A 15,991-nucleotide genomic window follows, 5' to 3' on the forward strand; every position below is an offset into this window, starting at 1 on the left:
TTACTCCAGCATTTTGTGTCTACCTTCGATTTAAACCAGCATCTGCAGTTCTATCCTGCGTCTTGTTTATTTCCTTTATTCTTCGAATATCCATCCTGTATGATTCTGAAATCCTCAATTGATATCATCTCAGACATCATCGATATTCTGACGTTAGGATGACATCCCTACCACTTGAAAGAGCTCCTTTCCATTTAGTATTTCCAATTCTTTCATCTCTGTTGGATCACCCTTTGTTAATCTTGAAATGTTACCAGAAATCAAATCTAGACGCATCCTGCTTATGTCCCCAATGTCAGATTATGAGACATCCTCTCCAAGGCTTTCTCTCTAGAGATGCTGCCTGACCCGCTGAGTTACTCCAGCATTTTGTGTTTATCTTTGATTTAAACCAGCATCTGCACTTCCTTCCTCCACAATCTCCAGCGCCAATATATTTTACCCTGATGTGGTCCTCAGAACAGAAAGTATTATCCTAGTTATTCTAACCAGAACTGGTTACTCTAACTAGAGCTTTATACAGCAGCATCATTGTAATCCAATCCCTTTGATAAAAGGCTTAATATTTTATGAGCTTTTCAGATTAAGTTATATATTTGCTAACAAGGTTTAGTGATTTCTGTCCTTGGACCTGATCTTCTACATTTCTGATTATTTCCTGCCTTTTTAACCATTTAGAAGATAGACTGAAATGTCATCCTCAGGACTAGAACAGACAGAAGATGGATACAAAAAGCTGGATTAACTCAGCGGGTCAGGCAGCATCTCTGGAGAGAAGGAATAGGTGACGTTTCGGGTCAAAATCCTTCTTCAGACTGAGAGTCAGGGGAAAGGGAAACAAGAGATCTAGAAGGTGATATGGAGAGATATAATAGACAGTAGGTACAGGAGTAGGCCATTCGGCCCTCCGACCCAGCACCGTCATTCACTGTGATGATGGCTGATCATCCACAATCGGTACCCCGTTCCTGCCTTCTCCCCATATCCCTTGACTCCGCTATCTGTAAGAGCCGTATCTAACTCTCTCTTGAACGGGATATGGAACAAATGAATGAAATATGCTAAAAAGTAATGATGATAAAAGAAACAGGCCATTGTTAGCAGTGGGCTTGGTGAAAATGAGTTACTGACAATGAAATTCACCAGGACAACATTGACAATAGACAGACACAAAAGGTTGGAGTAACTCAACGGGTCAGACAGCGTATCTGGAGAAAAGGAATAGGTGACGTTTTGGGTTGTGCCTCTTTTCAAACAGGTACACCCTTGGTTATGTTGGTCCAGTTCTTTAAGCATTTCAATCGTTTATTTGATCTGCCAGCATCCCTTTGCAAACTTCTTTTTACTCCAGGCTTTTTCCTGTGGCCTATCTATTGTGTTGTCAGGAAAGTTCCTTTCTAAAAATCAATGAAAAATCAGTACAGGTCCTCGAGAGCATCAGTCATAACACATCCTGTCATCAGAATTTCATTTCAGTAATTCTTACTTCCTAACCAATTTTTCATCCTTGCCAATAGATTGGCAGAGAGTTCCATGTTTGCTAATAGCTTCTTGCATGGAATGTTATGCAAGTCTGTAGAAATAGCTTACATTGACAATCCCTTAACTACTTTTAGAAAGATTTAGCAATGTTACTTGCACGTCTTAAATCGTTATGCCAGCTTTCTCTAAGGATATTCCTAATTATAGCAAAGGGATTTGAGTATAGGAGCAGGGAGGTTCCACTGCAGTTGTACAGGGTCTTGGTGAGACCACATCTGGAGTATTGCGTACAGCTTTGGTCTCCTAATCTGAGGAAAGACATTCTTGCCATAGAGGGAGTACAGAGAAGGTTCACCAGACTGATTCCTGGGATGTCAGGACTTTCATATGAAGAAAGACTGGATAGACTCGGCTTGTATTCGCTATAATTTAGAAGATTGAGGGGGCATCTTATAGAAACTTACAAAATTCTTAAGGGGTTGGACAGGCTAAATGCAGGAAGATTGTTCCCAATGTTGGGGAAGTCCAGAACAAGGGGTCACAGTTTAAGAATAAGGGGGAAATCTTTTTGAACCGAGATGAGAAAAACATTTTGCACACAGAGAGTGGCGAATCTCTGGAATTCTCTGCCACAGAAGGTAGTTGAGGCCAGTTCATTGGCTATATTTAATAGGGAGTTAGATGTGGCCCTTGTGGCTAAAGGGATCAGGTGGTATGGAGAGAAGGCAGGTACAGGATACTGAGTTGGATGATCAGCCATGATCATATTGAATGGCGGTGCAGGCTCGAAGGGCCGAATGGCCTACTCTTACACCTATTTTCTATGTATCTATGTTTCTATATTATTGCTTTAAACATCCTTGTGGTCGAATGTAGGTATTTTATTAACACCCTTCCACAATTTCAATAAAGGTACTGTTATTTAAAAGGTAAATTTAGTTTAGTTTAGAGATACAGTGTGAAAACAGGCCCTTCGGCCCACCGAGTCCGCGCTGACCAGTGATCCCCGCACACTAACACTATCCTGCACACACTAGAGACAATTTACATTATTACCAAGCCAATTAGCCCACAAACCTGTACGTCTCTGGAATGTGGGAGGAAACTGAAGCACCCGGAGAAAACCTATACAGATCACGAGGAGAAAGTACAAATTCCATACAGCCAACACCCGGCTCTCTGGCGCTGTAAGGCAGCAACTCTACTGCTGCGACACCTTGCCACCCTGATGACATATTTTTTCAAAAATGCAAGGAGATAAATATTTTAATAATTTAAAAAAATGTACTTAAAAATGAGAAAGTTTCAATGTTCTTGTCCAGACCTGTTGTCTGGACCTGTTGACTAGACCTGTTGTCTAGACCTGTTGTAGACCTGTTGTCTAGACCTGTTGTCTGGACCTGTTGTCTAGACCTGTTGACTTGACCTGTTGACTTGACCTGTTGACTAGACCTGTTGACTAGACCTGTTGACTGGACCTGTTGCCTAGACCTGTTGTCTAGACCTGTTGACTAGACCTGTTGACTAGACCTGTTGTCTAGACCTGTTGACTAGACCTGTTGACTAGACCTGTTGTCTAGACCTGTTGACTAGACCTGTTGTCTAGATCTGTTGTCTGGACCTGTTGTCTAGACCTGTTGACTAGACCTGTTGACTAGACCTGTTGACTAGACCTGTTGTCTAGATCTGTTGTCTAGACCTGTTGTCTAGTCCTGTTTTCTAGACCTGTTGTCTAGACCTGTTGTCTAGACCTGTTGTCTAGACCTGTTGACTGGACCTGTTGTCTAGATCTGTTGTCTAGACCTGTTGTCTAGACCTGTTGTCTAGACCTGTTGTCTAGACCTGATGACTGGACCTGTTGCCTAGATCTGTTGTCTAGACCTGTTGACTAGACCTGTTGACTAGACCCTGTTGTCTAGACCTGTTGACTAGACCTATTGTCTGGACCTGTCTATTGACTAGACCTGTTGACTAGACCTGTTGTCTAGATCTGTTGTCTGGACCTGTTGCCTGGACCTGTTGACTTGACCTGTTGACTAGACCTGTTGACTAGACCTGTTGTCTAGACCTGTTGTCTAGACCTGTTGTCTAGACCTGTTGTCTAGACCTGTTGACTAGACCTGTTGACTAGACCTGTTGACTAGACCTGTTGACTAGACCTGTTGACTAGACCTGTTGTCTAGACCTGTTGTCTAGACCTGTTGTCTGGACCTGTTGACTAGACCTGTTGACTAGACCTGTTGTCTAGACCTGTTGTCTAGACCTGTTGTCTAGACCTGTTGACTATAGTGAACCAACTTGCTCTGATTATTTTCCACCGTTTTTTTCCAAGTACAAATGAAACAGACAAAGCCACGAAGGAACTGGACTTACCAATAGAAAACCGTGAGTGAACAACACTTCCAAATATTTATCAACCTTAATTGACCACCCATTGTTATTGTTTTTTTGCACAAAGTAACCTTAAAGTTTTTGGATCGTGGTAAAAAATCCACCAAGACCATTGATGTTTTGTGCAGGAAAGCAGATTTACCATCTATGCATGGACTGATTGAGTAATATTGCAGAAACACGTTCTCATTGATAATTACCGACACTATCAAGTACAAGCCGTGAACTATCGTGGAAGGATTAATTGGCATTTCAAATACAAATGTATTATAGTGCAATTACTGGGGAGGGGGAGGATGAGTGGACATTTTATCAAGCTTATACTAGTGTGTATGTCACTGGATGAAGTGGTTCCTAATCTCATGAGGTGTTCCTTTTCTGCTGAAACCTGATGCATGATTTACACATCAGTAATGATGCTCATGTTATTCCAGCACCAAATGATTGGATATTAAGGAATTGAAGGGATTTGGGGTGAGTCAGGGTGTTGAAGTAAAGGCTGAATCATCATCTTATTGATGAGCAGAACAATCTAAGGGCCGAAGGGCCTCCTCCTGCTCCTCTTCCTTAGGTTTTTATATTCAGAGTTCCACGAGTGTCTAACTCTGAGCTGCACCAACAGCAGAGACAATTGACTGCAAAGGATTTTGTCAATTTAGACGTCGTGGAGTATAAATATTATCTGAACTATGGTTTTTGTGTTTTCAAGGCTGGGTCTCTGAGCTGAACGAAACAACATTCTTTACCGAAGATTCCCTGGAAGAAGTAAGATAACACTTGCACGATTCCTAGCATTAAGCAATGAATTGTACCCTCGCCTGAACTAGACTTTCCTCTTTCACACTTGGGCACAGAGTCTTGCTGACGAGCACACAGAGGAAACCCTAGAGGCAGGAAACACATGTCTGTAACGTCTGTTCGAAAGAGAGTTAACATAAGTTCAGGCCATCATGTTCCAGTAAAGGTGGACAGCAAAGATAAGGAAATCTTGGATGACAAAGGATATGTAAGGAATATGTGGACTGTATCTCATCTCCAGTTCCCTCCCCTCTACTTTCAGTCTGAAGAAGGGTCCCGACCCGAAAAGTCACCCATCCTTTTTCTCCAGAGATGCTGCCTGGCCCGTTGAGTTACTCCAGCACTTTGTGTCTATCTGAAGATATGTAAGGTTTGATAAGGAAAACAAAGGAAGCAGATGGCATGTGTAGGTAACCACAATCAAGCGAGTCGCTTGAGCAATGTAGAAGTGTACTCAAGAAAGAAATTAGGAGGTAGACAAAAAAATGCTGGAGAAACTCAGCGGGTGAGGCAGCATCTATGGAGAGAAGGAATTGGTGACGTTTCAGGTCGAGACCCTCCAGGGCAGAATGGGGTCTTGAAATATCCTTGACAGATTTTATTAAGTGGAAATCTAAGTCATTCTTGATATATTAGGAGCAGTACAGTGGCCAGGGAAAGTGTGGGATATTCTACTGGTTGTGGACAAGATGCTGAATGAATATTGAATTGATGATGAATTGGTGGGATCTTTTGTTTCAAGTCCATAGTTTCCTGAAAGTAGCAACACAGGTTGATGGGGTTATGAAGATGACCACTTTGCTTGCTTTCAAGGGGCAAGTCATGGGTATTTAATTTAAAATTAATTAATTGTTAATATTAAAATAATTTTTACAGCACCTCTTATTTTGCTTGGGCAGCTTACAACTTAGCGATATGAATGTTGATTTATCCAACTTCAAGTAACACATCTCCGACTGGATCTACTGTCCTGATTAAACATGTAGAATGAATGTAGCGGGTTCGTCGGAGCTCAGGGACATCTCTTAGCGGCTCGTAACGCTAACGGCAGGTACTCGGGAAATGCGGTAAGCTCGGGAAGACTCGTGAAGATTTTTCAATGTGTTGAAAAAATGTCCACGAGAGCCCCGAGTACCGACGAGCGGCCATTATCGTAAATCTCCGAGTTTGAATCAGGGCAAACTCGGGAGAACTCTTTGAATGAACTCGTGCAGTGGGGCTTTAACTCTCAGTCTGAAGAAGTACCTCGACCCAAAATATCACCCATTCCTTCTCTCCAGAGATGCTGCCTGTCCCGCTGAGTTACTACAGCATTTTGTGTCCATCTTTGGTGTTTAATTGCCATTTTTGACAACAATGGAGCAATTCAATTCTTGGTGAATGTGGAGCTATACAGATAATCAAACTTCATTTTCAAAATGTTAAGTCTGAATGTTAGTTAAAGCCCTGTCCCGCTGTACGAGTTCATTCAAAGAGTTCTCTCGAGTTTGCCCTGATTCGAATTCGGAGATTTACGATAATAGATAGATAGCCTTTTATTGTCATTCAGACCGAAGTCTGAACGAAATTGCAGCACATATAATACAATACAATAAAACAACAATAAACACATATTAACATCCACCACAGTGAGTCCACCCAGCATCTCCTCACTGTGATGGAGGCAAAAGTCTTAGGTCGCAGTCTCTTCCCTCCTCTTCTCCCTCTGCGCTGGGGCGATACCCCCCCCCCCCCCCGGGCGATGTTAAGAACAGTCCCGCGGCTCAAACACCGCGGCCCGGGGTGGTTGAAGCTGCCGCCCACCAGTCCTGCAGAAGTAGCTGCTGGCCCGCGGCCGAACCCCGGACTCAGGCCACCGCCGCCAGAACACCGTCCCAGCCACCCTCACGTGAGTACTGTGCCGTCTTCAGCCTCGGGATGGGCCGCCCCGACTTGGGCGTCGCTTCTCCCCCGGACCGGGCCGCCCCGACTTGGGCGTTGCTTCTCCCCCCGGACCGGGCCGTCCCTTGGGCGTCGCTTCTTCCCCGGGCTGGGCTGCCCCGACTTGGGCGCCGAACCGCCCTCGGGCTGCCAGCGCCGCACCTTCCCGAGCTCGGCCGCTCCGACGGGAGCCTCATTCCACCCTCAGGCTGGCCGTCCTCACGGATGCGTCCCAACCTCTTCCAGCCCTGAGCCGGACCACCCTCACGGGAGCGAGCTCAGGGCGAGTCCTGACGGTGCTCTGCCTCCGGAGCCTCGAGGTCGTCAACTCCATTAGGCCTCAGGGCAGACAGAGGCAGAGAAGGGGAATACGACAAAAAGGTCGTATTCCCCCGCAGGGAGAGACTGCCCGTTTCAACCACCCCCCCCCCCCCCAAAACACAAGCTAAAACCAAAAAACTAAACTAACCAAACAAAAAAAACAACATAAAAAACAACATAAAAAACACAAAGACAACGGGACCGCCGGTAAGCCGCTGCAGCCAGAGCCGCGCCGCCACTCCCTGATAATGGCCGCACGTAGGTACTCGGGGCTCTCGTGGACATTTTTCAAGATGTTGAAAAATCTTCACGAGTCTTCCTGAGCTTACCGCATTTCCCGAGTACCTGCTGTTAGCCTTACGAGCCACTAAGAGACGTCCCCGAGCTCCGACGTACCCGCTACGTTCATTCTCCGTGCTTACCACGAGTTTGATTTTTTCTTAAACTCGGGAGAGCTCTTGGAATGAACTCGTACCGTGGGACTGGGCCATTAGCTGTTAACTAGCATTTGTATTTAGCTATTGATTAAGTGTTCATTATTCTGTAGCTGGGGTTCACTGACCAATGGAAGTGAGACAGTTAATTTTATCCCAGATTTAGTAAGTAAAGGTAACCAACATTAGAATGATCCAAATTACACAAAATAAATCTCATGTACATAATTGAGAGGTAAGCAATAAATATCATAAGATCATAAGTGATAGGAATAAATTAGGTCATTCGGCCCATCAAGTCTACACCTACATTCAATCATGGCTGATCTATCTCTCCCTCGTAACCCCATTATCCTGCCTTCTCCCTGTAACCTCTGCCGCTCGTACTAATCAAGAATCTATCTATCTCTGCCGTAAAAATATCTACTGACTTTGCCTCCACAGACTTCTGTGGCATATAATTCCACAGATTCATCTAAGTAATTAACATAAGGCTCTCACATATAGCTTCTATCAGCATGGTAGTGGCACTGCCTTACAGCACCAAAGACCCGGGTTCAATCCTGAGTAGGGGTGTTGTCTGTAGGGAGTGTATTTCCTCCCACACTCCAAAGACGTACGTCAAGTCAAGTCACATTTATTTATATAGCACATTTAAAAAACAACTCTTGTTGGCCAAAGTGCTTTACATTTGGTATAAGAATAGTATAAACAAACGAACTACATACATATAGCCCTCGCTCAGTCAAGTTAAGTCAAGTTTATTTGTCACATACATATACGAGATGTGCAGTGAAATGAAAAGTGGCAATGCTCGCGGACTTTGTGCAAAAGGGCAAACAAACAAACAACCAAACTACATACAGAATGTAACAGAATCAGTGGACGTCAGGAAAGGCTTGGGAGTATAGATAAGTTTTTTATCTATACAGGTACAGGTTGGCAGGTTAATTGGCTTAGTATAAATGTAAATTGGGTACAGTCTTGTGTAGGATAGTGTTAATGTGTGAGGATCGCTGGTCGGTGTGGGCCTGGTTCCACGCTGTATCTCTAAAACAAAATATGAAAAACAAATCAGCAGGTTGACTGATGGGACAGATGAGGTCTCCTCTATCAATGCCTCCAGGGTGTGAATACTGAGGTAGATGGGGAATTATTTACAGGTCAGGGGGAAAGGGCAGGAGCAAGGGAATGTGTTCACCCCCTTAAGGATCCAGGCCAGGCACCAAGTACTAAAAGCCAAAAGCATCGCTCTGTAATTAGATCCGGACTGCAATTGGCACCGAATTAGGTGAAGTTGACCGATGTAGAGCAGAGTAGTTGACCTTACTTGTTATTAATGTTTGTGGCTGGTGTATTTGGAATGGCATCTTTCATTTGTAAAGTGATGCTGACCCTGCCTGAAAAGATAGATGACGTAAATGTGGTTATTAGTTCATTATATTCATGTTTTGATCTATTTATATCAGCAAGCCGTATTTCCCAGTAATTTATTGATTCTTAATGACTTCATGATTTACTTTGACTTAATATCTTTTGAAATGGGCTCATTGCCTGAGGCCCGGTTATGTTTAATGGACCTGTCTACTTAGTGGGTCAAATATAGCAGCAAGGCCTGAAGGAGGATTACACCCACAGGCCACAATAAATAAGCCTGACCTTGTAAGTTCATAAGTGATAGGAGTGGAAATAGACCATTCGGCCCATCAAGTCTACTTTTCCTTTCAATCATGGCTGATCTATCTCTCCCCTTCAACCACATTCTCCTGCCTTCTCCCCATAAACCCCTGACACCTCTGCTAAAATAATGGTCATTGAACCAAAGGAGTGGCGGATTGAAAATTATCCATCTGAAATAAATATATATTTCCACACACTGAGAAATATTTCTCACCATAGTCAATGGAAAATGTAAAATGTCTGTTCTGTGAAATACTTAGATCAGTACCGGACCTGTCCATACTTTGTGAGTTGTTGGCAGGGTACAGTTTAAATATAATTTTAAAGTTTGCAGGCAATACCACTATGGTGGGCCGTACCACTAACAATGACGAGCTGATATACAGGGAGGAGGTGGAGAACCTAGTGGCAGGGTGTCAGGGTAACAACCTCTCCCTCAATGTCAGCAAGATGAAGGAGCTAGTTATTGACTTGACGAAGCATGGTGGAATACATTCCCCAACAGCATCAGTGGTGCTGAAGTGGAAATGGTTGATTCCTTCAAGTTCTTTGGCATTAATATTTCCAACAATCTGACCTGGACCAAACTCATTGAAGTGACCGCCAGCACAACACACCAATGCTTTTACTTCCTGAGGAGACTGAGGAAATCTGGCATGTCTCCAATGATTCTAACACGCCACCATCGAAAGCAAACAGCTTGGTTTGGGAAGAGCTCATCCCAAGACTGCAAGAAATTACTGAGAGTTGTGGTGTAACCCAGTCCATCACACAGAGCAGACTCCCCAGCCTTGACTCCATCTACACTTCACAATGCCTCTGAAAAGCAACCAACATAATCAAAGCTTTGTCCCATCTCAGACATTCCTTCTTCTCCCGCTTTCAGTTGGGTGGAAGATACAAAAGTTGATAGGGAATCCAGACAAGTTTCATCCCCTGTGTTATCAGACTTCTGAACCGTCCTTCCATAAACTAAGGTGCTGTCAAATTCACCTCTACTTTATTGCAGACATTGGACTTTGTCCAAGGAACTTTGAAGTGCTCCAATGCTGGGAACTGTATTACATGCTCTGTATTTTCCTCATTACTCTACCTATGGTACTTGAGTTTGACGTGATTGTATTTATGTGTAACATTATGTGTAACCTAGTATTTATGTGTAACCTAGCAATTATAGACCTGTTAGTTTGACTTCAGTGGTGGGCAAATTAATGGAAAAGATACTTAGAGATAATATATATAAGCATCTGGATAAACAGGGTCTGATTAGGAACAGTCAACATGGATTTGTGCCTGGAAGGTCATGTTTGACTAATCTTCTTGAATTTTTTGAAGAGGTTACTAGGGAAATTGACGAGGGTAAAGCAGTGGATGTTGTCTATATGGACTTTAGTAAGTCATCTGACAAGGTTCCTCATGGAAGGTTGGTTAAGAAGGTTCAATTGTTGGGTATAAATGCAGGAGTAGCAAGATGGATTCAACAGTGGCTGAATGGGAGAAGCCAGAGGGTAATGGTGGATGGCTGTTTATCGGGTTGGAGGCAGGTGACTAGTGGGGTGCCTCAGGGATCTGTGTTGGGTCCTTTGTTGTTTGTCATGTACATCAATGATCTGGATGATGGTGTGGTAAATTGGATTAGTAAGTATGCAGATGATACCAAGATAGGGGGTGTTGTGGATAATGAAGAGGATTTCCAAAGTCTACAGAGTGATTTAGGCCATTTGGAAGAATGGGCTGAAAGATGGCAGATGGAGTTTAATGCTGATACATGTGAGGTGCTACACCTTGGCAGGACAAATCAAAATAGGACGTACATGGTAAATGGTAGGGAATTGAAGAATACAGTTGAACAGAGGGATCTGGGAATAACCGTGCATAGTTCCTTGAAGGTGGAATCTCATATAGATAGGGTGGTAAAGAAAGCTTTTGGTATGCTAGCCTTTATAAATCAGAGCATTGAGTATAGAAGCTGGGATGTAATGTTAAAATTGTACAAGGCATTGGTGAGACCAAATCTGGAGTATGGTGTACAATGTTGGTCGCCCAATTATAGGAAGGATGTCAACAAAATAGAGAGAGTACAGAGGAGATTTACTAGAATGTTGCCTGGGTTTCGATAACTAAGTTACAGAGATAGGTTGAATAAGTTAGGTCTTTATTCTCTGGAGTGCAGAAGGTTAAGGGGGGACTGGATAGAGGTCTTTAAAATGATGAGAGGGATAGACAGAGTTGATGTGGACAAGCTTTTCCCTTTGAGAATAGGGAAGATTCAAACAAGAGGACATGACTTCAGAATTAAGGGACAGAAGTTTAGGGGTAACATGAGGGGGAACTTCTTTACTCAGAGAGTGATAGCAGTGTGGAATGAGCTTCCAGTGGAGGTGGTGGAGGCAGGTTCGTTGGTATCATTTAAAAATAAATTGGATAGGCATATGGATGAGAAGGGAATGGAGGGTTATGGTATGAGTGCAGACGGGTGGGAGTAAGGGAAAAAAGTTGTTCGGCACGGACTTGTAGGGCCGAGATGGCCTGTTTCCGTGCTGTAATTGTTATATGGTTATTATCTGATCTGATTGGGTAACATGCAAAACAAAGTTTTTCACTGAACCTCGGGTATATTTGACAATAGTAAACCATGGGCAGGCACGGTGGCGCAGCGGCAGAGTTGCTGCCTTACAGCGCTTGCAGCGCCGGAGACCCGGGTTCCATCCCGACTACGGGTGCTGTCTGTATGGAGTTTGTACGTTCTCCCCGTGACCTGCGTGGGTTTTCTCCGAGACCTCCGGTTTCCTCCCACACTCCAAAGACGTACAGGTTTGTAGGTTAATTGGCTTGCTATAAGTGTAAATTGACCCTAGTGTGTGTGGGATAGTATTAGTGCATGGGGATCTCTGGTCGGTACGAACTCGGTGGGCCGAAGAGCCTGTTTCCTCGCGGTATCTCTAATCTAAATACATTCTCTTCTCATTTTAGGATGAGACCTTATTTTGGAGTCAGCTGATTCAGACGTATCTACAACCTGTCCATGAAGATACATGGCACTCGAAAAGAATACAGAGAGAACTCCTATCACTCAAGGATAAGGTTAGAACATAGGACTTTCTCAACAATGGCGTGAATAGGAATATGGTTAGATGTTATAGAGTCAGAGAGTCAGGCCCTTCAGCCCAACTTGCCCACACCAGCCAACAATGTCCCAGCTACACTAGGCCCACTCTTGGTCCAATATCCCTCCAAACCTGTCCTATCCATGTACCTGTCTAACTATTTCTTAAACATTGGGATAGTCCCAGCCTCAGCTACCTCCTCTGGCAGCTAGTTCCGTACACCCACCATCCTTAGTGTGAAAAAGTTACCCCTCGGATTCGTATTAAATGTTTTCCCCTTCACCTTAAACCAATGTCCTCTGGTCCTCGATTCCCCTACTCGGGGCAAGAGACTGCGCATTTACCCGATCTATTCCTCTCGTGATTTTTATACACATGATTTTAGAACGTTTGCATTGAGACCTCCAGACCAACTTGCTGTGGCGATGCAGGATAACTTTCTTCTGTAGGCACATTTTAAGATGTGCATGTGTTTGAAAATAATCTGACACACACGCACCTGAAAGTTCTACCATAAAGCGGACAGAGTGTGAACACTCTGCAGTTTCCCCAATACTTTTTGTTGGGGAATCTATTCTCCCCAACCCAGCTTGATGTCTTCATTTCTTCCCCCGAACAGAGCTTTTCATGAGTGTGAGAGTTTTGCTGAACTGATTGAGTTAGTTAAGATATATTTAATTATTTTAAGTCATTGCTACTGGTTAAATATTTGAAAATATCTTACTTGTATCCTTGAATTCAATTGTTTTACATGTTTGTGAACGTCACAAAGTCCGCAATAACCAACCTGACCTCCCGGTGGCTCAGCACTTCAACTCCCCCTCCCATTCCCAATCCAACCTCTCTGTCCTGGGTCTCCTCCATTGCCAGAGTGAGCAACAGCGGAAATTGGAGGAAACGCACCTCATATTCCGCCTGGGGACCTTGCGTCCAATGGCATTAACATTGAATTCTCCCAATTTTGCTAGCCCTTGCTGTCTCCTCCCCTTCCTTAACCCTCTAGCTGTCTCCTCCCACCCTCCCATCCGCCCGCCCTCGGGCTCCTCCTCCTCCCCTTTTCCTTCCTTCTCCCCCCCCCCCCCCATCAGTCTGAAGAAGGGTTTCGGCCCGAAACGTCACCTATTTCCTTCGCTCCATAGATGCTGCTGCACCCGCTGAGTTTCTCCAGCATTTTTGTGTACCTTCACAAATAGTCGTGGATTGACAACTTTGATCATCAGTAGAGCCTAAGGATAGGGCTTAACCAGCCATTAAAGCATTTACAGTAGTTATAACCAGAGGATCCCTCACTGCATGAGGCCTCCATGAACAGGCTTTGATAGCTTCAGGGACCAGGCGTGGAGGATCACTGTGGGGGGAAGAGGGGGACAAGAGCAGGGCTCAGGTTGGGGTACCCCTGTGAGGGAGTGGGTAAGGGGGAGAACAAATTATGACCCATTGTGCGGGGTCTCCGTGAGGAAGGGGGGGGGGGGGGGGGGGGAGAACACGGGTGGACCTGGCACGGAATTCAAGCTAAGATTCAAACAAAGAATTTCACTGTGACTTGTCACATTAAACAATAAAGTATTCAATTAGTTCAATTCATGAGGCCACTGAAAGGTTCGAAGTTAGAGCAGATTGGGCAGGAGGTCAGAATCACACTAAAGGTGAGTTCTGGGCTTCACTTCATACAATCAGTGAGTCACAGTAGGTCAGAGAGCATCTGACGAGAGAGGATTTTTTAGTTTTGTTTAGAGGTACAGTGCGGAAACAGGCCGCTCGGCCCACCAGGTCAATGCCGACCAGCGATCCCCGCAAATTAACATTATCCTACACCCACTAGGGACAATTTTTAAATTTACCAAGCCAATTAACCTACAAACCTGTAGGTCTTTGGAGTGTGGGCAGAAACTGAAGATCTCGGTGAAAACCCACACAGGTCACAGGGTGAATGTACAACCTCCGTACAGACAGCGCCCGTAATCAGGGGCGCTGCATTCAATGTAAGGTAGGAACTCTACCGCTGTTTCCTTGAGGGTGGGGTCGCAGTTAAATCGGGTGGTCAAAAAGGCTTTTGGCACATAGCTCTTCATCAATCAGAGGATTGAAAATAGTTGTTGGAAGGTCATGTTGCAGTGGTATAAGATGTTGGTGATGCTGCATTTGGGGCATTGTGTTCAGTTCTGGACACCATGTTAGAGGAAAGATATTGTCAAGCTGGAAAGGGTAAAGAGAAGATATGCGAGGATGTTGCCTGGGCTCGAGGGTCTGAGCTATTGGGAGAGGTTGAGTAGGCCGGGACTCTATTCCTTGGAGCGCAGGAGGATGAGTGGTGATCTCCACGATGTATGATCCTATGATAGAAGGACAGAATGTGTAAAACATCCTGAGATATAGGATGAAAGGTGATCTTATCGAGGTGTATAAAATCATAAGAATAGATCGGGTAGATGCACAAGTCTTGTCTAGAATTGGGGAATTGAGGACCAGAGGACATTGGGTTAAGGTGAAAGCAAAAAGTTTTAATAGAAATCTGAGGGGTAAATCTTTCCACGCAGTGGGTGGTGGGTGTATGGAACGAGCTGCCAGAGGAGGCAGTTGAATCAGGGACTATCACAAAGTTCAAGAAACGGTTAGACATGTGGATAGGACAGGTTTGGAGGAATATGGGCCAAATGCAAGCAGGTGGGACTAGTATAGCTGGGACATGTTGGCGGGTGTGGCCAAGGTGGGTCAAAGGGCCTGTTTCCACGCTGTATCACTCCATGACTATAACTCTATAACATTGAAAGAGAGAAAACTAAGGTAGACACAAATGCTGTAGAAACTCAGCGGGTGCAACAACATCTATGGAGTGAAGGAAATAGACTGGCTGAAGAAGGGTTTCAGCCTGAAACATTGCCTATTTCCTTCACTCCATAGATGCTGCTGCACCCACTGAGTTTCTCCAGCATTTTTGTCTACCTTCGATTTTCCAGCATCTGCAGTTCCTTCCTAAAACAAGAGAGAAAACTATTTAGCTTCAGAGCCTCAGGGTAGAACAAAGGAAATACCTCTCAAAGGCCAAGTGAGCTAACAAGTAAGTTAGAAGTACATTGTAGGTACACAAAAATGCTGGAGAAACTCAGCAGGTGCAGCAGTATCTATGGAGCGAAGGAAATAGGCGACGTTTCGGGACGAAACCCTTCTTTAGAAGTACATTGTGATTGAGTTACTTTATTTACATTGTTGAGTTATTTTAATTGAGTGAATGTGCTTCTTTGTCTGCTTTATGTGTTGCTATTTGCAGGGCTGCAGGCCATGCCTAGCTGCCCAACCTATAAACTAGGAGAACTAGGACAACAAGTAAAACTAAATCAAAATCACAGCTGAATTGCCAATAGAAATCATAGAACTTACATAGAAACATAGAAAATAGGTGCAGGAGTAGGCCATTCGGCCCTTCGAGCCTGCACCGCCATTCGATAAGATCATGGCTGATCATCCAACTCAGTATCCTGTACCTGCCTTCTCTCCATACCCCCTGATCCCCTTTAGCCACAAGGGCTACATCTAACTCCCTCTTAAATATAGCCAATTAACTGGCCTCAACTACCTTCTGTGGCAGAGAATTCCAGAGATTCACCACTCTCTGTGTGAAAATTGTTTTCCTCATCTCGGTCCTAAAAGACTTCCCCCTTATCCTTAAACTGTGTTTGTGACCCCTTGTTCTGGACTTCCCCAACATCGGGAATAATCTTCCTGCATCTAGCCTGTCCAACCCCATAAGAATTTTGTAAGTTTCTATAAGATCCCCCCTCAATCTTCAATATTCTAGCATGTACAAGCCGAGTCTATCCAGTCTTTCTTCATATGAAAGTCCTGACATCCCAGGAATCA

This window comes from Leucoraja erinacea, chromosome 8, assembly GCF_028641065.1.
Source record: "Leucoraja erinacea ecotype New England chromosome 8, Leri_hhj_1, whole genome shotgun sequence".
NCBI classification, from domain to species: Eukaryota; Metazoa; Chordata; class Chondrichthyes; order Rajiformes; family Rajidae; genus Leucoraja; species Leucoraja erinaceus.